Source organism: Podarcis liolepis (genome assembly GCF_965112155.1).
Source record: "Podarcis liolepis genome assembly, chromosome: 1".
In the NCBI taxonomy this organism is placed as follows: domain Eukaryota; kingdom Metazoa; phylum Chordata; class Lepidosauria; order Squamata; family Lacertidae; genus Podarcis; species Podarcis liolepis.
Genome location: NC_139554.1, coordinates 37,069,513 through 37,091,676, shown reverse-complemented (window position 1 = coordinate 37,091,676; position 22,164 = coordinate 37,069,513). Strand labels below are relative to the sequence as shown.

The 22,164-nt window shown below is 46.5% G+C and overlaps 1 long non-coding RNA gene across 1 annotated transcript in view; it reads right to left on the bottom strand.

Moving 5' to 3' along the window:
• Nucleotides 1-22,164, bottom strand: part of LOC310710363 — a 58,935-nt gene that overhangs the window by 25,059 nt on the left and 11,712 nt on the right. The window contains exon 2 of the long non-coding RNA XR_014527968.1: nt 19,269-19,390. This is a non-coding gene — a long non-coding RNA (uncharacterized lncRNA). The remainder of the gene's footprint in view (nt 1-19,268; nt 19,391-22,164) is intronic.

The window sequence follows — 22,164 nt, the reverse complement described above, 5'->3', positions numbered from 1 at the left end:
GCAAATGAGCCACTCCAGAGCTGATATCAGAGTGAGAACTTTCACAGTCATTGGTGCCACCTTGAAGTATGCGTATTATTAGTGAGCTCAGCGTTTACATAAGGGCCACAGGAAGCAGTGATCCAACAGGGATGGCTTGAAAAGAGAATTAGAGGACAATTCATGGAGGACAAGGCTATTAGCAGCTCTAGCCATGATGGCTGTGTTCTACCTCCAGTGTCAAAGGTATTATGCCTCTCAGCATGGCTGGCCTTACCTTTAGGCAAACTGAGGCAATTGCCTCAGGAGGTGGGATCCCATCGGGATCCAGAGGCGGCAGGTCCTGCTGTTGTGCCCGCTTGCTGCTTAGTCCATTATCAAAGATGTGGCCTGGTGGGGGAAGCGGCCACCACAAAATATGGCACTGAGGCCACTGCCACCTCCCAAAATGGTGCTGGGGCCTTGGAAGTGGCCACTTCACCATGAACAGAAATCACTAATAAGGCAAATCATCATTTTTTTTATAAAAAAACCCTTAAGTCTTTAATAATCAGCCATCACTTCCCTACACACTTTTCACCATTGTCACTTTTCACAGAAATCAAACACAAACCTTATTTAACCTTAGGATATATAAGGCTGTACTAAATAAATTACTAATGTTCATAGTTTTCTTCTGACCTGACTGACTGCTACTCTTGGGCCTGCCTTGGCAAATTACAGAAATGTCACTGTCTAGAAAAGGGAGGTTATGGTTTTAGTTTGTTATTATGGTATGTATTTTTGTGTTTTTTACATTGTAAGCCACCCAGCAATCTTTGGATGAAGGGCAGTATAGAAATTTAATCAATAATAAATAATAATAGAAAGAAAGTGCCTTAAAGGGAAGACTTATGTGAGGGCTTCCTCATACAGCAGCTAAGGAATCACTGTACTGTTGGGGAAAGAGCCATATGATGAACTGCCCTGAGATCCACAGATGAAGGACAGTATACAAATAAATAACAGATCTATGTTTCACATTGTGTTTCAACCCATGGATATAAGATGAGCTTGCAAGATCAGGCCCAAAGCCCCTCTAGTCCAATATCTATGCATAGGACATGGCGGCGGCAGCATTCTCCCCAACTCGGAATCCCAGCTACTAGCGCTGCAAGAGATACAGTGGTACCTCAGGTTACATACACTTCAGGTTACATATGCTTCAGGTTACAGACTGAAATAGTACCTCAGGTTAAGAACTTTGCTTCACGTTGAGAACAGAAATCGTGCGGTGGCGGCGTGGCAGCAGCAGCAGGAGGCCCCATTAGCTAAAGTGGTGCTTCAGGTTAAGAACAGTTTCAGGTTACGAACGGACCTCCAGAACGAATTAAGCACGTAACCAGAGGTACCACTGTATTGCCTTTGACAATGGAGGTAGAATGCAGCCATCATGACTAAGTAGTGAAGCACACCAAGGAATTTGCCAAATCATTTCTTACAAGAAAAAGTCAACATGCAGTGACTTTTCCCTGTCATTCTCCCATAGTGAGGTTGTATTGTGAAGGTACATCCATCAAATAATTTCACCACATTTACTTATTTGATTCCATTTATGAATCACTTCCCCTAAAATATCTCAGAGTGATTTCATGGTATAAAATATCAACACTAACAGCAATTCCATGTATATAAAAAACTAAAAGTGATTTCAAATCCAGTACAGATCGGGGTGAATATCTCCAGCTATTTAAAAGACTTGTTATGAAAGGAAAGTCTTCAACAGGCATTGAAAGCACAATAGAGATAGTACCTGTGTGATATGTGGCAGGAGGAAATCCAAAGGGCAGGTGCCACCACACTCAAGGTCCTCTCCTTCAGGTACCATCTCAAACTTTCAAAAAAGAACACCACACCAGCTAATGCTTCTTCCTTTGAGAATGACTATGGAACATACATCACATGAAGACGCAGAAGCTGAAATGTTTCTCTTAAAAGTCAAGGTGCCATAGGTCTTTCTTGTACTTTGAGAAGCTTTTGTAACTACCTCCAGCCCAGTCCATTGCAATCCTACGGGACATTTAATACAAGTAATCAAAAATGTGATACATGTTGAGCAAAGATTTGATTAGCCCTTTTCCTCCCCCTCTATGGTTCCGTTTCCACCATGCTCTTTTCAGACTAAATGCTAGCATTTGATTCTGTTTACGATAACAGAATCCGGGGTGGGGGGGACATATGTAAAAAAATTGTACAATCTTTATATTTTTGTATCTGAAAATTGTATCTTTTGGTGTAGGTATTGTCTCATTCCACTAATATATTTTAATCCAAATCACTTGAAAAATCTGTCTGCGCTACAGTTAATGGATTTAATTACAACGAATACAGTTCTGACCTTTCTCCAATCTAGATTTAGACATTGTGCACCATAGTAAATGCCTTTTTAAAATTCACCAACGATATGTCATTATTAGTAGACAAAAGAGCATTGATGATATCCAAAGACCTATCTAAAGCTTTTGATTTAATCATCATGTTCCCTTGATTAAAGAAATTACTATTCTTTGGACAATTTATTCCTGCTATTATCTGGGGCATATTTTCTTGGACAGTCATAAAAATGTTAGATGGATAAGTTTGAATGAAAATGGTTAGCATTATGAGTTATTTGGAAATGTTGATTGACCCTTGTTTGTGATGGAAAAACAAATCTTGAAATGTAAATAATCAAGCATGGGTTGGAACTGAATTCTGAGTCCCTGATACTGCATTTTGCTAATGCTGTACTCACTATAGGAAATCAGGATGCTAATGAGTAGTGTTGTGAGGCCGTATAGAATTTTTTTTAATGGAAATGGAGAAAACCATGTTGTTTCTTATAACTGAACATAATATCTCAAAGACAACTGGCCAGCAGTACCAGCATACATTGACCCAACCTCTGCCTGCTTTTCAAACAGTCTGTGTTGCAAAGCCTAGAGATGTTAAATGAAAATATTTACATGCAAAAGTCAGTCCCCAGCATTCCAACACACTCTAATTCCATCATCACACTCTAGAACAGAAGTAGCCCTCAAGATACTGTTGAACTCTATCTCCCATTAACCTCAGCCAGAATGGCCAATAGTCAGGGTTGAAGGGAATGATAGTCCAGCAACATTAGGATGGCCACAGGTTAACCACCCTTGCTCTAGAATGTCCCAGGAAACAGAGTCCTGGGTAGAACTACACAGATAGGGATCAGCTTGGTTCTCAGAGGCTTCTGTTAGGTTCTGCAGGACAAAGCAAATAGGATGGTGATAGGAATTGCAGTTAAGAGGGAGCAAAACTTAATCTTTTTGCAATGATAACATGGACATTGGGGCGGCTTTAGTCCCACCTAGTGATGAAGTGGCTCACAGTTTTATTTTCTCCCTTATAAATGAACGGCTGCCATTGATTCCTAATGGGGGAAAGTAAAATTATGCCCCTTACTTGAGGAAAACACTGTGGTGGAAACAAAACCATCCATGATACTGAGTGGCCCAGGCAATGTTTTCAGGGAAGCAGCAGTCCCTTCACATTCTCCTGAAACCAGCTCCATGAGTGCAAGGACTAGCTCAGTTGGTTAGAGCATGGTACTAATAATGCCAAGGCTATGCAGGTTCAATCCCTGTATGGGGCCACTGCATTTTCCTGCATTGCAGAGGGGTTTGATGATCCTCAGGGTCCCTTCCAACTCTACAATTCTATGATTCTTTTGGACACATTCCTACCAATGACAATAAGGGATTGGAAAGAGGGGCAAGCAGAAGGGAGTGCAGAACTCTCCATTAAGAGTGTGTCAGGGATTTAAGAATATGTGAATGATTGGCTGCACTGCCGTCAGGTCAATGAAATGTTTAAACAAGATTTTAAGGAAAAAGGATTTGATGAAAGTAGATCAAAGTTTGAATCAGAGATATTAAGTAATGATTGTAAAATTTTGTCTAAAATGTATAAATTGCTGTTTGAGTGGCATTTGAAGGATGAGGAGGTAAAATCAGTTATGATTCATTGGGCTAAAGATTTTGGGTATAATATACAGCTGAGTGATCGGGTAAAGTTATGGAAAGAAGGTTTTAAATTTTTCTGCATGCAATGCCTTGAAAGAAAATGTGATGAAAATGATGTATAGATGATATATTACAGCCGTCAAGTTAGCTAAAATGTATAAAGTTAGCAATAAATGTTGGAAATGTAAAGAAAAAGAAGGGACATTTTATCACATGTGGTGGGAATGTATGTCGTGTATTCCACGCGGCATTTTCAGCGAAACACTAAGAGTTCCAGGTTTTTCAGTGCAGTCCTTTTAATGTGAACTATATACAGGCATTTACAAAAGAAACAGTCCATACAGAGTACTTACAAACGAATACTCTCCACCACAGCACCACCACACTACAGCACAACCACCACACCCCCTGTTAAACAGGCTTTCCTTTTTAAAACAGGTGATAGCCAATTACACTAATCACACTCCTGCTGAGTCACTCTGACCCAGCAGAGTATTGCATCATCCTGTTGAAGCCTGCAGACTTATCCAGTATCCTGCGAATCCCAACACTCCTCCTTAAGTCAAAGGCTTGAGACCCAATAATTCTCTTAAGTCTCAAAATTTAGGAGCATCCAAACATTTTGTATACAAATCTGCCACATTACATTTTGTGTTACAGTGCTGTACCTTTAACACATTTCTTTCCAAAGCATTTTTCACATTTCCGTATCTTATCGCAATATGTTTACTCTTGCTCTTAAAGTTCTGTTGGTTAGCAAGCTGTTGTGCAGCCATGTTGTCACTTAGCACAGTGATTGGCATTTCAGAAGGTATTCCAAGCTCTTTTGTTAGGCAAGCAAACCACTCTATTTGTGATACACATTCGCTTATGGCTGAGTACTCTGCTTCACAAGTACTTGTGGCAACAAATGTTTGTTTTTGGGATTTCCACTGAACCAGGGCATTTCCAATATATATGGCATAGCCAGTGGTAGACTTTCCATTTTCTCTGTCTCCCCAGCTGGCATCAGCGTATGCATACACTTGCTGATCATGTCCTGTATCCAGCACCAGTTTGTAATCTTTTGTGCCTTTCAGATACCTTAGGATTCTTTTAAGTGCTACCCAATCTCTCTGAGCCGGGTCTGCACTTCTTTGGCTTAACATGTGCACTGCCAATGTTATGTCGGGTCTTGTCCAACAACTTAAATATAACAGAGAACCCAACAGAGAATGAAACGCTGTCGCATTCTCACATTTTTGCCCTTCTGGTTCATTTTTGTACTGGGTAGTTATGGGAGTGTCAACCTCATTTGCCCTCTCCATTCCATAGATCTTCAGTAACTTTTCGATTTTTTCCTTCTGACTCAGAGAGTAAACGCCCTCTTCATTTCTCTGAACCTCTACTCCTAAGTAATTCTGAATCTCTCCCAAATACTTCAGTTTGTATTTGTTACCTAGGCTGTTTATAAACCAAGACACTTGCTTTTGTGCAGTTGTTACTAGACAGATATCATCAACATACAAAAGTAAATAACAAACACTTCCTTGCACCATTGCTGAATATAAACAGGAATCAGCCAGGCTTTGTTTGAATCCCATCTTTTTCAAAGTTGTGTCTATGCATTCATGCCATAGACGTGCACTTTGGTGTAAACCGTATAGTGCCCTTTGCAGTTTTAACACCATACTGTCTTTTTCTAGCTCATAACCTGGTATTTGCTGTAAATATACCTCGGCGTCAATAGGAGCATTTAAATATGCTGAGGCAACATCAAAATGATTAACTTTTAACCCTCTCAGACTTGCCATTGCTAAAACTGATTTTACTGTTTCAGCCTTTGCTGTTGGGGCAAACACTTCATCATAATGTATCATTTTCCTCTGTGTAAAGCCCCGTGCAACCAACCTGGCTTTCCTCTGACAACTACCATCAGCCAGCTTTTTCACTTTAAAAACCCACTTACAGCTTATGGGCTTTTTACCTTCAGGCAATTCTGTAGGTACAAACACATTGTTGTTTAGCAGAGAGTTATACTCTGCCTGCATTGCCTTTAACCACGCCTCTTTCTCTAGAGTAGGTAACTCTTGCACTTCTTCAAAGTTTTCTGGTTCAGTAACACAAACCTGGTTTATGGTGGCTGGGAACCCATAACGGTCTGGAGGTTGACCTTTATTACTTCTTGCAGACCTCCTTGGTTCATTAATCTCACCCCCTGGGCTACCTTCAGGACTGCTTTTGGGGTGGATTGACTCTGTAGATCTACCTCCTCCTGTCCCTGTTGCACTTTCTTCTCTCCCCTGCTCCATGCTAGCAGCTGGAGAAAAATGCTCAACCTTTACTTCCTCCCTTTCAGTTTCTCTGGGAGAGCTGCCAATTCTTAGCTTTGTTTCAACTGCCTTATCAGGTATGCTCGGCAGTAAAACTTTTTCTGGCAGCAGGTTTGCATGTATCTTGGGCCAATTTCTTTGCTCATTAAAGCTGGCTGACCGACTATAACTCAAAAGGTTTTTATCATCTTCAAACCTGTAGGCTTTCGTACCACTTTCATACCCAAGAAATAGCAACTGCTGTGCCCTTTTCCCACCTTTTCTTCGGTTTTTCACAGGTATGTCAACCCATGCCTTAGTCCCAAAGATTCTTAAATGTTGCAAACTGGGACTTTTGTTATAGAGAACTTTATAGGGTATGTCATCTAGTACCCTTGACCACAAGCGATTCCCAATATAATTCGCAGTCTTAATACTTTCAGCCCAGTACTTAATTGGAAGATTTGCATCTGCTAACAATGCTTTCATTTGTGTCTGCAAGACACCTCCTCTACGCTCTGCTACTCCGTTCTCCTGAGGCGTGGCCACATTGGTAAGCCTATGTTTAATCCCTTGGGCACGCAACCAGTTTCTTAGGGAGCTTGCCATAAACTCCCCTCCCCTGTCTGATTGAATAGAAGACACCTTTTCACCAAGTTGCCTTTCTACCCTTCTTACCCAGAACTTCAAAGTTTGGGCAACGTCAGACTTTTGCTTTAAGGGATAGACCCAGCCAAATCTAGAAAAATCATCCACTAGGATTAAACAATACTTGTTGTGGGAGACACTAGGTGGAAAAGGACCAGTTACATCAGCATGAATCAACTCCAGTGGTTTTTTGGTTTCTCTCTGGCTTGCTCTTGCTACTGGGCAAGCCCTGCTTTTAACCTCCTTGCAGATATTGCAGTCTAAGTAATTATCACAACTTTTTATGTTTTTCATCCCCCCACACAACTCCAATGTTTTGTTTAGCACCTTATAGCTAGCATGAGCCAGACGCCTGTGCAGGAGATGAATACACATATCATGGGTTGGGACATTTTGCACATTCGCAACCTTAGATTCATACTGCAGTACATACATATTAGTTCTAAGGCTAGCATTTGCCAACACTGCCCCATTTTGCTTTATCTGGCACTGATCTCCCACAAAATTTACTTCAAAGCCTGCTTTTGCCAAATCAGGAATGCTCAGGAGATTGTTTTGCAAACTAGGCACACACAACACATTCCTGAATGTGTGTCCCAGCTGTGGGAACACAACCTCCCCCTCACAAACCACATTAGCTTTCTGGCCCGTAGCAAGACTTACATGTTTTTTGTTTGAAGCCCTAGCATCAGTTAGCAATCCTTTTCTTTTACAAAAACTTTGAGAAGCTCCACTGTCCAGAACCCACAGCTCCTCATTTTCTTGACCATCTGCAGACACCCAAGCGGTAGACTCTCTCTGCTGCCTCCTGTGCTTCTGCTGTTTTTGTTGTTTTCTCGGGCAGTCCCGCAGCAGATGTCCACTGGACTTGCAGCAAAAACACCTTTTTACTTTGTTGACCACCGGCTGGTCTGCAGCAGCTCCTCCTGGCTGTTTCTCCGGCTCCCGACACCTCTGCTCTTCCCGGCTGTTGTTCCCTCTGGGATGCTCCAACAGCTGGGCTGAGGTCATCTTTCGCTCTGCACGCCTGTCCTCCTCTGCATACAACCGTCCGGTCACGTATTCCAGAGTCAGCTTATCAGTCTCTACAGACTCGAGGGAGTTGACCAGCATATCATAGCTGTCATCAAGGGAACTCAGGACTATAAAGACTTTGTCCTCTTCCCCCACAGGCCTCCCTCTTAAGGCTAGCTCCTGGAAACAGCCTGTTAGGAATTTTAGGTGGTTTACCAGGGAGTCCCCCGGTTTCTTCCGACACCGGTACAGTCTCCTGGTCAGTGTTATCAGTGAGCCAGCTGTCTCTCGCACATGGACAGCCTTGAGCGCATTCCACGCCTCACTTGCCGTCACCTTATCAGCTACGTAGACTAGCTGGCTGTCGTCCACTCCAAGGATGATCGTAGCCAAAGCTTTCTCATCCTTTTCAAGCTGGGCCTCTGCTAGTGCCAGCTTTTCATCGTCATCCTCATCCTCCTCAGGGGGCTGCGGTGTAGTTTCCACCACCTTCCACAGGCCCTCACGCTTGAGGAAGTGTTGCATGCGGACCGACCAGGTGCTGTAGTTCGTGGCTGTCAGCTTCTCCAGCAACACGCCAGTTCTGGACTGCTCCATCCCTGCAGCTCACCTCCAGCACCCACGGCTAGATAACTGCCACCTGTACTCTTGCGCAGCGGAAGCGTGCTGGGCCCATAACCCTGTCGTGTATTCCACGCGGCATTTTCAGCGAAACACTAAGAGTTCCAGGTTTTTCAGTGCAGTCCTTTTAATGTGAACTATATACAGGCATTTACAAAAGAAACAGTCCATACAGAGTACTTACAAACGAATACTCTCCACCACAGCACCACCACACTACAGCACAACCACCACACCCCCTGTTAAACAGGCTTTCCTTTTTAAAACAGGTGATAGCCAATTACACTAATCACACTCCTGCTGAGTCACTCTGACCCAGCAGAGTATTGCATCATCCTGTTGAAGCCTGCAGACTTATCCAGTATCCTGCGAATCCCAACAATGTAAAAAGGTGAAAAGCTTCTGGGAGATGATATATAATGAGATGAAAAAAATGTTGAAATTTACATTTATAAAGAAACCAGAAGCATTTTTACTGGGCATTGTAGGAAGTGATATAAATAGAAAGGAATGTAAGCTCTTTTTATATGCAACAACAGCAGCAAGAACGTTATTGGCCCAAAAATGGAAGCAAGAAGAATTACCGATGAAAGAAGAATGGAGGACGAAATTAATGGACTATGCAGAATTGGATAAATTAACAGGAAGGATTCGAAATCAGCACGACCAGAAATTCACAGAAGACTGGAGTAAATTTACAGACTATTTGAAAAGTATTTGTGATGATCAGACTACGTTTGTAGGTTTGCAAGAAGTTTTGTGAGGAGTATTACTGGAATTATTGCAAAAATGGATAAGGGGGAGGATGGTTAGTTAAGACAATTAAAGGTAATATGAATTTAAGAAATGCATAAGAAGTGGTTAAAACGGTGGATCATCAGAGGAGCTGATGGTAGTCCAAAAAAGATTGTATAAGAGATGAAGTTTTGTGGTATGTACTATAATTTATATGTTAAAATTAATAAAAATTATTATAAAAAGGAGTGTGTCAGGGATTCTAATGAACCCCAAATCCCAAGCCCAAAACAAGCTGCTTCTGAGGGATTCAGGGGTTGTCCAAGGTGAAGTGGAATCAGTAAAAGGGCTCCAAATGAAAGCACCTGGCGGCACCTCAGTGACTCAAGACACCAGAAGTTGCCAAGGGCTACCAAAAAAAAGTCCTCAAGGGCCACATTCGGCTCTCGAGCCTTGTGTTGGACCACCCTGATCTAAGACATTTTGGTGGCTGGTCACATGGACCAGTGTGGTGGCAGCTACCATCTCCATTATCTTTTCAGCACCTATTGAGGACCTTCCTTCGCCAACAAGCCTTTTAAGTAGAGTTGTTGTTTCTCTCCCAGTCTGCATTGAAATTGTCTTTAAATATGGTTTATTATTGATTATTTCATTGCTATATTGCCTTCAGGTGTTTTAGGAGAAGTGATTCATCATCAACGGAATTAGCACTGCTTCAAATGCCGCATACCGGTAATACCCGTTCCACATTTGTAAGAAATTGCTCTTTTAGTGTGGCAGCACCCACACTTTGAAACTCCCTGCCAATTGATATCAGGTAAGTGCCTCGACTGTACTCTTTTCAGCACCCGCTAAGAACATTTTGGGTTTAGGCAAACCTAGCCAGGTATTTAAGGGACACGGGTGGCGCTGTGGTCTAAACCATAGAGCCTAGGGCTTGCCAATCGGAAGGTCAGCAGTTCGAATCCCCGCGATGGAGTGAGCTCCCGTTGCTCAGTCCTTGCTCCTGCCAACCTAGCAGTTCGAAAGCACGTCAAAGTGCGAGTAGATAAATAGGTACCGCTCTGGTGGGAAGGTAAATGGTGTTTCCGTGCGCTGCTCTTGTTTGCCAGAAGTGGCTTTGTCATGCTGGCCACATGACCTGGAAGCTGTCTGCGGACAAATGCCGGCTCCCTCAGCCTATAGAGATGAGTGCACAACCCCAGAGTCGTCTGCGACTGGACCTAATGGTCAGGAGTACCTTTACCTTTACCCAGCTATTTAGAAAGTTGGTTTGAGTTTTGATCTGTTTTTAGTCTATTGTTATTTTAACTTTTTGAAAGTTTTAAATTATTGTTAATTTTTCTTCGTGATAATTTTATAGCTTTATCGCTTTCTTGCAAACCTCTTTAAGGTTTTTTACATTCAAGCTATGCATAAATGACGTGAAACGAATAATTAATAAATAAATAAACAATTAAAAGTGCAGAAAATCTGAAGAGCACATCACCTTTACACTAAATTAATACAGGGCATAATCTACTGGGGAGCTTTTGAAATAAATGAGAATTTCTCCTCACAGCTCCCCCTCATTCCAACAGAGTTTGTATTATTTTTTAATAATATGACCTTTCATGGACATCTGAAGGCAGCCCTGTTTCAGGAGGCTTTTAATGTTTAATGTTTTGTTTTGTCCCTTTATGCTTTGTTGGAAGCCACCCAGAGTGGCTGAGGCAACAGTCAGACGCGGAGTACAAGAAATATAGAATTACTGCTACTACTATTATTGCAGGAGAATATTGTGATTCACAGCTCAGATCATGGGCGCCATGTATGAGGGGCATTGGGGGCCAACACCTCCGGGGGGAAAATCCCAACTCACAGGACCATCCACTGACTTATTCAGCAGCCATGCACACATGCCACGGGTTACCCACACAACACGTTATGCATGCACACACACCATGGGGCACACTGACATCACGCAGCCCCGAGCCCCCTCAGTCAAGGGGGCAAGGTGGCCTGCATGGCTCAGATCATCGATCAGGCCCTTTGCTGCCCTTAATGGCTCCCTCAGGCTCAGGTAGTGGACGTTGAGTGCCATTTAGAGCAGCAGCAGCCACCTTACCTGGCCATACATTAAGGGTGCCTCTGGCCATGCTTCCATCATATATGCTGGGATGGAGAATCTTTTCTAGCCCAAGAGCTGCATCCCCTTGTGGGCAAACATCTGCATGCCAACGGTGGGGACAACCAGAGGCAAAAGGGTGGAGCAATGGATGTTACTCTTACCTTTCCTAGGTAGGCTACATTCCAGCCATGCAGAAATCAGAGGTTTCTACACACACACACCCTACGCATCTCTCCATCCACATAAGCAAGAGACATTATCAGAAGTCAGGGTCACAACCCAGCCAGGAAACAGCATTTCGGGAGCCACTGAGAGGTGTGGCTTGGAGAGAGAGTATGACCTCAACAGAGTCCCAAAGGCTGGATATAACAGTGGTGGAGCGTTCTCTGCGGCAAAGCAATCCCTGCCTTATGGGGGCAGCGCTGGGCTCTCAGGGTGCCTGGGCTGCTGTGTCCTTCTCAAGCGCCCTCCAGCTGGATGACTCCCCCCAAAACTGTGCCCAGGGCAATGGTCCCCCTAGCCCTAGCCCATGCTATACCTCTCCTCTGGATGTAGAAACCTCAAAGGCCTTAGTTGGCATCCAAGTTTGTGGTTCCCCACCTCTCAGAGATGGATTTAGGGGAGCATGACCTGTTTAGTTGCAGTGGGCACGTGTAATGGCCTGGGACTCAGGCTCGGACTCCGAACCGGAGGAGTCTCAGTCCGCACTGAGGATCCTCTGCCTCAGGCGGCATCTGAAGTGAGTCTGGGGCCTGATTCTGAAGAGTCCCAGTCTGCACAGGTTCCCCTGCAACAAGCACCAGTTGGGCCAAGTCAGGGGCCTGAGCCTGCCCTGGCTCCAGATGCAGGGATTACCTCGTTGCCCTCTGCTGGGCAATCAAGTACAGCTGCTCCACTACCAGTTGGGTCAAGAGAGGCTGAGGCGGCCTCTGGGTCTAGTAACCCACCAACATCTCCCATACTACAGAGACCCAGGTCTGAGAAAAGGAGACACCTGAGTACTCTCAGGAGGAGTGCTCGCTTTCAGGCAAGACAAGGCTATCGACCCTCGCCCCAAGTTGTGGGAGCAACATTGCTGCTTGCTGGAACCTGCCTGAGACCCTGTGCCCAACCTAGCCTGGTTTCCTGCCTTGAGACTTGCCTTGGCCCTGTTGGACTGACCCCTCACAGAATCCTTGGATTCAGGACCGCACCTGGACCATGTTGCTCGGGTTAACCCCCGGACCCAGCACAGCATGGACCCTCAGGAGGTGCCACAACTATGAGGTAAAATGGAAGGCGAGAGGTGGGAGCACCTAATTTTGGCATCGCATAGGGTGCCAAGGTCTGTCACCACACCTCTGATAAAGACATTATTCCCTTCTGGAAATGGCTAGGTGTGTTTGCAAGTGCTCCGATCTCAACATGCTCATAGACACACACACACACCTGCCCTACTCCTGACATCACATATTACACAAGGCAGTGATGGCCATCAGCTTGGGTGGTTTTAAAAGAGGATTAGGCAAAATTGCGGAGGAGAAGACATTCAATGGCTTCTAGCCATGATTGCTATGCTCTGCCTTGGAGAATGCTGTTATGCTCACAATTGTTCACAGGCATCTGGCTTGCCACTGAGAACAGGGTCTGGGACTAGATGGGCCATTCTCCTGATCCCATAGGCTCTCCTTATGATGTCAAGTGTGGGGCAGGTAACTATGGTTTAGGGATAGCCATAGTCTATGGAAAACCATAGTTTGGCCAAACTGGGATCTTTGTTGGAGGTTCTGCACCCCTGAACTATGCCACGGTTCTATGTTCACAAGTGGCCAGCGAGATGCTTTGAGAAGAAGGCAAGCAGCACATCTAGGAAACCACAGCTCTGCCCCATTATTTACCTCCAACAGAACTACAGATTCTGAACTATTTAAGACCATGGGGACTTAAGAGATCAGACCAAGGAGCTATCTAGCTAAGAATCCTTTTTTGACTGTGGACCATCAGGTGCTTTTTGATAAGCTTGTAAGGGGAGATAAAGGCAACAGCCCTTCTCTGTTGCTCATTTCCAGCACAGAGGTAGACTGCTTCAGAACATGGAGGGTCCATCTAGTTCTAAATGGCTCCCTGCAGCAGATCCATCATCTGTATAACACCCCCTCTCTCCCCAGACTAAATGTTCCTAAGGAAAAGACAATGAATCTTTTTTTCTTTGATTTCACATCAACTCTCCCCCCCCCATTAAAAAATAAAACAGAAGAGCTGGGCAAAGACAGCTTCCATTTTAAGGATATATTCTTGTGGGAGGGGTTGTTTTCCCTCTTGAGTTAGTTCCCCAGGCTTTCTGTCTCTCTCTTTTTAAGGGAAAAATAGTAGCGAGGATTGAAGCGAGGAAGCAATCCACCCCCCCCTCCCCCAAAATGTGTAAAAATAAAAGAGAGGACCATGCTTTGACTAAGCAAATCACTATTATTAAGGCGCTGGCCTCCAAATATTGTTCCTGATCCACTCATTGATCGGGTTCCTCCTTGTCATTATGGGCAACGCCGGTTTCCCAGTCGATCCAGGCTCTTTTGGAATTGGAACCAAGAGCAGCAGCGACAAAAGTCCTAAAACCGAAGGAATGAAAGCGAGTGGGGTTGGAAGGAGGCACTGGTAAGTGGCAGGGCATAATGGCTCCTTTGTGCTTCTCCCCGAGGGATTTGGGCTGGGGAAATGGGCCGACGTCAAATCTGATTGGAAAATTGATAGTCTCCGGAGAATATATTGCCTAAGTCCAAAGGAACCGCTGAGAATGGCTATTCAAGCCCCCTGCTTTGGGATTCCGGATTGGGGGGGGGCGTTAATTGGGGGGGACCTCATTGTTTGCAGGTTTTCCTGTAGGGGGGGGAGGCGAGCGCCTCTGGAAACGCAGGACACATTTTTTTAAAATGAAGATCAAATGAAGAGACGAACTAGGAAGGTAAAATCTGAGTCAGGGCTCACTCGCGTAGTGAGGAGGGTTGAGGGATGAAGGGACGAACGCCTCCCCCGCAAAAAAACATGTTGTCCACAGCCACCAGTTCAGTCGCCCCCATTGGTGGAAGCCTCTTTACTGGATGAAAGAGCATTTCTCACACCTTCGGGCCAACCCCAAAATGCATTGTGCTCTCCCCAATTTATATACAGAGAGAGCGCGTTATATTCTTTGGGGAATCTCTTTTACAGAGGCGAGACTCAGAAGCCCTCACAAATGCGAAGGGGGAGAATCCAAGCAGATGCATTACCTTTGCCTCGCCACTGTGTAACCTCCACCAGCCCCGAGGCGTCTGAGATTAGCAGAAAGGTGGGGGGCGGTGAATTCTACTTAGGGGTGAGAGCCCCGAGGACGTCCCTGAGTCAGAAACCAAGCGCTGCCAAGTGGCCGATGATGACGATGAACTTTCCTTGGCAGCAGCCAAATGGAGATGGAGATGGAGATGGAGATGGAGATGGAGATGGAGATGGAGATGGAGATGGAGATGGAGATGGAGATGGAGATGGAGATGGAGATGGAGATGGAGATGGAGATGGTGGGGAGATAGAAGCTCACCGGGTGAAGATTCAGTTTGCAATCCTATACCCACTTACCTGGGAGTGAGTTGCTACTAGACTTAGAACATAAGAAGAGCTTGTTGGGTCAGGCCCATCTTCTCCAGCGCCCTGTTCCCACAGTGGCCAGCCAGATGCCTGTGGGAAATCCACAAGCAGGACCCGAGCACAAAAGCTCTCTCCCCTCCGGTGGTTTCCAGCAACTGGCATTCAGAAGCATTGCTGCCTCTGACTGCGGGGGCAGAGCAGAACCATCAGGTCTGGTAGCCACCGATAGCCCTCTCATCTGTGAATCTGTCTAATCTTCTTTTAAAGCCATCTTGGTTGGTGGCCATCACTGCCTCCTGTGGACGGGAGTTCCACAGGATAACTATGGGCTGCATGAAAACGTACTTTCCTTTATCCATTGATTTATCGAATTTTAAACAGACATATGTAGCGTTCCTCTAGCAATCTATATCACGGTCTGGGAATTAAATTATTCCCAACCCGGTTTGTCGTGAAGGGAGAAGAAACAGCATTACCGTCCCATGGATGGTCTCGTTGTGACTTAAACCTTCCCCTCTCTCTTAGCGCGGAATGGGCTTTTGCAAAAACACGCTTCTGCCTTGCTTAGTGCGTGGCCAAGCAAATCCGACCCCTTGCTCCGTCCATCTCAGTATTGTCTTCTCAATACTTGCAGCGTCTTCTCTCCAGGGTTTCAGACAGGATGCTGGGGGTCGAACCTGGCACTTGGTCTCCACCACGGAGCTGTCGGCCTTCCCCAGTAAATCCAGAAATTTAATCGGAAGGTCGGAAAGAATGGAAGATGCGTCTAGAAATTGGCAGAACATCTACAAACAATTCCTCGGGACTAGTCACACAATTGCACCCGCCATTTCTGTGTCCATATATCTTATTCCGCCCCTAGTGCGCCTCCCTTACTTCCGCGGCAACGCACAGGTGTCGCTTCTAATATCAGAGCTGTTGCCGGTCCTCCCATTCCTATGCACGTCGGAATGTGCGCTTGGGCCGGCAGCTCTCAGTGCGCTACCTAGCCTGGTCTGACCAGCTCCTCTGAAGATCAGGATCTGGTTTCTGAAGGTCGCGATCAAGGCACACCTATGGATCAGGGCACATAAACTGCTCAGAGCAGTTGGAAAGTGAAATCGGAAAGCTAAGGCTGCGTCCCAGTGCTCGCTTACTTGGGAGTAAATTCCCTTGAACCCTCGTCTTTAACACAGGCGGGCTCTGGCTAGTGAAGGTCCTGCGGGTGTCTACCCACACACGGCCCTGGTTATTTTAAATGGTGGAACTGGGCGACAGGATTAAGTGTGCTGTATTTGTTTTATGAGTCTATGGGGCAGACTTCCAGTCGGCGAAACCCTTATTCAGCAGACCTCTAAGCAATTGGGCTCTTTGGATTGCTCCAATCAGCCTAATACTCTTTCTCTTTCTCTTTCTCTTTCTCTTTCTCTTTCTCTTTCTCTTTCTCTTTCTCTTTCTCTTTCTCTTTCTTTTAACAGAAAAAAACTGTGATCTAATGCCCATTGAACAAGCTTTGGCCTCCCATCTGATTCCTGATTAGAAACTGGACGGTCCGGATACACTCCTCCCGGCGCTTCTCGCATCCAAGGGAAATTGCGCGCTGCTGGGACAAAGGCCGGTCTTCGGTGAAACCCAGCCCAGGGCATTGCTTGTTCCGTCGGCATAAACAGAACTGACTGCCGTCCACTTTCACTCCATGAAGGGGAAGGAAAGGCGGAGAAGGGGCAATCCGGACCCCTCTCAAGCCTCCAGGGCTTGGGAAATATTCTGAAGTTTGCCAAACACACACAAAAGGTGGGCTGCTGAAAGATGCTTGGCATACCAGCTGATGACAGTCTCTGCGTTTGGCAGCCATCCCTCGGGGATAATGGCTGGTGTGTCTATGAGAGTGGCGAGAGAGAGCTGCCCTACGCGCGCGATTGTGTGCAGTCATCACAGTTAGGTAATCTTAGACTCCAGACTTAATGGGCTTAAAGTGGGGGGGAGGGGGTCTCTCTCTACATGGTAATATGTATTACTTCACTGACTTCCAAGTGTGGTTTGGGGACTCTCCTGCTCATTCTGCCAAGTGAATCGGGCCTGACCGAAAGCCCTCCCCCGACGGCACCACTTGAGAATCAAGGGCTTCCTGCGTGTGTGTGTCTCGAACTTCTCATAAGAAGGTCAAAAGAGGCCGCTGGATCAGGCAAGCGGCCCAGCCAGCACCCTGTGTCCTCACCGTGGCCAATCAGCTGCCTGTAGGAAACCCGCAATCAGGATTCTGGACCTCTCGCGCTCTCGCGGCTTCAGAAGCGTTGCTGCCACCAGCTGTGGAGGCAGAGTCCGGCCACCGTGCTAGTAGCAGCCACCATAGCCTGGCCTGTGCCACTCCCTGAATTTCCTCTCTGATCCTGAGGAAGTTCCCTAGCAAGTCGCTCGTGCGACTGAACCAAGGAACATCCCACCCAGGGGTGCCAACTTGAATAAAATATGGGGAGGCACGGGCCAGGTAAGCCCCGCCCCGCATAATCCACCGCATGAAGAGGTGCACACACACACCATTTGAATGACAACGCCCATCAACTTGGGAGACACCCCTTCAAATATTTTATTGGGGGGGCGGAGACTCCTCGGCACCTAGGACTTGGCTCCTATATGTCCTACCACCACCTCTGCTTGCAAAAGATGAAATAGGCGGTGGATCCTGGAAATGAGATCCTCAAGATCAGTGGATCCCCTCCGCCCTTCTAGATGGACTCTTGGATGGCGCTGCCGGGCCACCAGCCAACCCTTCCTTCGCGCTGCCGCGGCGCATCTCTTCTGGGCTTCGGATATGAGGGAATGTTTTTGCTCCGCGTCTCTTGTCCCACCCGTCGCACCCGCGTTTTAGCGAAGCCTCGTTAGGCAAGCGTCCACCAGGAGCCTCCTGCGAGACGGCAGCACGTCTGCCAGCGCTGGCCCAGCTCAAATACAGCTGCACGGGCTTTGTCTGGGGCTCGCTGCCTTCTCTCCACACACACACACACCAGCTTTTGTGTGCGCGCGCGTTTCGCTCTCCCTCCCTCCGGCCCTAGACAGGCAACGAGTGAGCGCAGCATGATAATGAGCTCTGTCAATTGCCCAGCCGGGAAGCGGGAGGAGGAGGAGGAGGAGGAGGAGGCGCTGCTCTCGCTCTCGAGCTCCGCGCTCGGCTCTGGTTTGCCGTCGACGCGCCCGTCGCAGCTCGCCAACTTCTTTCTCTCTCTCTCGCTCTCTCGCTCTCTCTGTGCAGCTCGCTCTCCCGCCGCCCCCCGACTACACACACAGACCAGCGACGGGAGGGAAAGGGAAGCGGGAGAGGATACGCCACCCCTTTAATTAAGGGTTCCCTCCAGAGAGGGGGACGGCAGCATTGGGGAGGGGGAAGTGATGGCTGTGTTTGCTGCAAGGCACAGACAAATAGGAGCCGGATTCGGAGTGGGGGATCCTGACCGAGGCGTTTACACTGTCAGAATCAACGGGTTGCCCTTACAGAGGAAGCGCTGACACTGTCAGTGGTGTTGGGACGCCCGCGCGCACCCTGAATTTTCATCTTGGGTTTGGGGAGAGTCCCCGTCTCCATTTTGGGGTGAAGCCCAACTTTCGAGGGCAGAAAGGCAACACTTCCACAGGCCCTTCCGTTTTAGAGCACATGTTGGGAACTGGGCTCATGAGAGAGCCTCCGTCCAGCAATTTACTCCCCCTCCCCACAAAGCAAAGTTGGTAGATCGGTCCGTCAGCCTAGGAGAGCTGCGTTTTGCTTTGCATTAAAGCGAGACCAACGAAGTGGATGGGAGTGTCTTTCTCTACGAAGTGTTTAAGTTGACCGGCCTAACCGTGCAGCTGCTTTGAGCTGGCCAAATGTAAACTCGCCGCCTTAACTAAAAGGAGAATGTGAGCATTGGCTGAGCTCCGAGACTTTCTAAATGCATCTTGGAACGAAAAGAGAACAAGTTGTTCTGTTTCTAGGCTCCACCAGAAGCCAACCCCGCTCCACGAATGAGAACTGGGATGTGCACAGGAATGGGATGGAATTTCTTCACTGGTTTTCCCGGGCGGGGGGGACCTGGGCTCTTCTGCAAACTTCTGCCTTCATGATACAATGCAAAGCGCCTTTCTTCCACTGAGCCCTTCCCCAAATGCACTACATTTAGGCGGGCTCGAGCCTCTTCCGTTTCAAAATTAAAATTAAGCCTCGGACTACTGATTCTACTTTTCCAGCCAATGCATTCTAGCACTAACAAGGCACACACGAGACACATACGAAAGTTGTTGAAAATGGACTCGCCTAGGCTGATTCACCACAGTAGCAGCTTCATTTCCACCGTGTTCCGATGAAGTGAGTGGGTGATCAGGACTGAAGATAGGAGGTGTTCTCCTTTGGAGGTACATTTCGACTCCGGGGGCTGGAGAGACAAACACATCAGCTTTCATTTTAGAAAAGACAAAAGACCACGTCTTTAGGTCTTTTGATCTCAGGGAAATGATGGTAGCCATCCTTCTGACAGTCTTTTAGATCTACAAGGGGTTTCGCGCTCCTCCTCATATCATTCCTTCCCCGCCACAACTCTGTGCACCCACATTTCACAGCCTTGAAACTTTCGCTGAAAACTTTACCAAAAAACAAAACAAAACGGGAGATAGTTGTTGCAGAAGAGTTATTGGCTTTTTTCCTTGTTTTGCCCTATGCGGTTTACTTTGCTGCTTTATTTATTGTTATATACTTGGTTTCTACCTGTGATTCTCAATTAGCTTGCTATTGGTCGCCATTCTTTTTTAAGGAATCAGTTGTAAGCCGCCTTGCGACTGGACTAGAGGAAAGGCGGCATATCAACTATCGAGTTATTTATTTATTTATTTATTAAGATGAAAGAAATAACCCCCTTCAGCCCCGCCGCCATAGGCTCTTACTCTCTTTTGTGTGCCTGGATTTGGAAATGTCTCTTGCCAGGGTGGCCTTTTTCTTCCATTACCTCAATTATTGAACCTGGTTTGCCAGCCACAATTGTAAATAAAGCCTTAGGCTGCCATCCAACCCACATTTAACTGGGATGAAGTCTTACTGAAGCCACTTGTGATTAGGCACGCCTAGGATTGCCCCTTAAGTAGAGTTAACTCGCTCCCTTTGCTCGGGTTCCTCGTTTGTTGGACTGGCGCCCGACCAAGGAAATCTTATTGGAATTATCCTGCGACGTTGAATCGAACGATGAGTTCGTTAATCAATTTAAATCGGATATAAGGGAACGAACAATCGTTCTAAAGACAAACTTGTTATTCGTTTTTAGATGGTGTGGATTTGTGGAGCAGCGGGTATTGGCTTAGGAGAGACATGCCCCCTGTTTAAGATAGAAGGTGCTCTTACCAATTACACATTTTTATAAGTACCTGAGATTTTCAAAAGTAGCTTTCGATTAATCTGGACTAAACTAAATGGACCAAACGTTGCAGCCGCGTACCTTAACCTTGCCTATCCTTTTCCTCCCTTTGCCCTCTTATTCTAATTTGAATTAGAACAACTGTCTCTTGCTCCTTGCAGATAAGAAGCAATCAGAGTAAACTGGGGGGAAGGCGTCTCGCCAGATATTTGTACTGCCACCACCCATGGGCGTAGCCAGGATTTTTTTGGGGGGCAGGCCTTTTGTTAGGGGGGCAGAACCTTAGTTTGCTACATATTTTTATTGATTTTTATTGATGGGGTGCAGTTGCCCCTCCCCGCCTTGGCTACGCCCATGCCATCACCGCCAATCTGACCTTCCTGCTCCGATCCTCTGTGCTGGCTCTGGTCTCCGGAAGTTCCTGCCGGGCCTTTCATACAGCGCTTTACAAACCAGTGTTTAGCGTGTTAGTCCTGGACCCCAACAGATGTGTATTACATCATCGTCTTTTGCTGCTGTTCAATTATTGCAATTGGTATATTATCAGTTTACGTCGTATTTCGCTACGGGGGAAATCGGGGCAAGTCAAACGCCTAAATATGAAGAAAATAAACTATAGCTAAACTAAAAGTCGCATTCCACCCTATCGGGTTAACCACCCAGGGCCAGAGGAGAATGCCAAGAGCGTGTCTGTTATTCTCACCACGAAGCTCAAGTCCGGGCTTTGTCGACCCTCCGGACAAATGACGTTCCGTTTGGTTAGGCGGCAGTCCTTTGTCCCTGTAACTTTTTAGTGGGGAGGGGGTCGTGGAGCAAGGCATCCTTTAGGGGGCGCTGATGCGACAGAGGACAGGAAACCTAGTTCTGTGCGGAAAATTGAACATCTTTAGAAGATAGGCTTGGTTTACATTGCTCTGGGAGGCTAAACAATATTGCCCTGGATTTTGCCCTAAAGTAACCGCACTCCTTGATTGCTCATCTTTGGGGCCAGGATTCTCTCTCTCACACACACACACACACACAGAGAGAGAGAGAGAGAGAGAGAGAGAGAGAGACGCCCTCTTCAGGTGGTTATGTTAAGGCAGGGGTGCCAATGCGGTGCCCTCAAGTACCACTATCATTGACCATCAGCCATGCTTGTTGGGGCTGATGGGAACTGTGGATAGTCCAACGTCTGGAGAACATCACCTTGCCTACTCCTGAGTTAAGAGGAATATGCGAGCGAGTATGCAGTGTGGTCTAGAGGTCAGAGTGTTGGACACCTGAGGAACTGGAGCTCAAATCCCATCTCAGCCATTAAAGTCATTGGGTGACCTTGGGCCCGTCACTTACTCTCAGCCTAACCTATCTCACAGGGCTGTTGTGAGGATATAATAATATAATTTTATTATTTATACCCCACCCATCTGGCTGGGTTGCCCCAGCCACTTTGAGGACTTCCGACACATATATAAAAAAAACTTCAAATATTAAAAGAACTTTCCATACAGGAGTGCTTTCAGATGTCTTCTAAAAGTTGTGTGGTTGTTTATCCCCTTGACATCTGGTGCGAGGCCGTTTCACCGGGAGAGAGGAGAGCTATTTAACCACCTCGCGCGCTTTGGAGAAAAGGTGGGCGATAAATGGAATAAATAAGTAAATATTTCCCCTTGGCCTCAGCCTTGCAGGCGAGTTCTCCTTAATTGTGAGCATAATTCCACATAGAGAACCTTGGGGTCAGCAGCATCAAGGGAACTAGTGCCTGCCCATCATCAGCGTTCAGATTTTCATGCCTTCCTTCCGACGCAGGCACGCACGCACAGCCA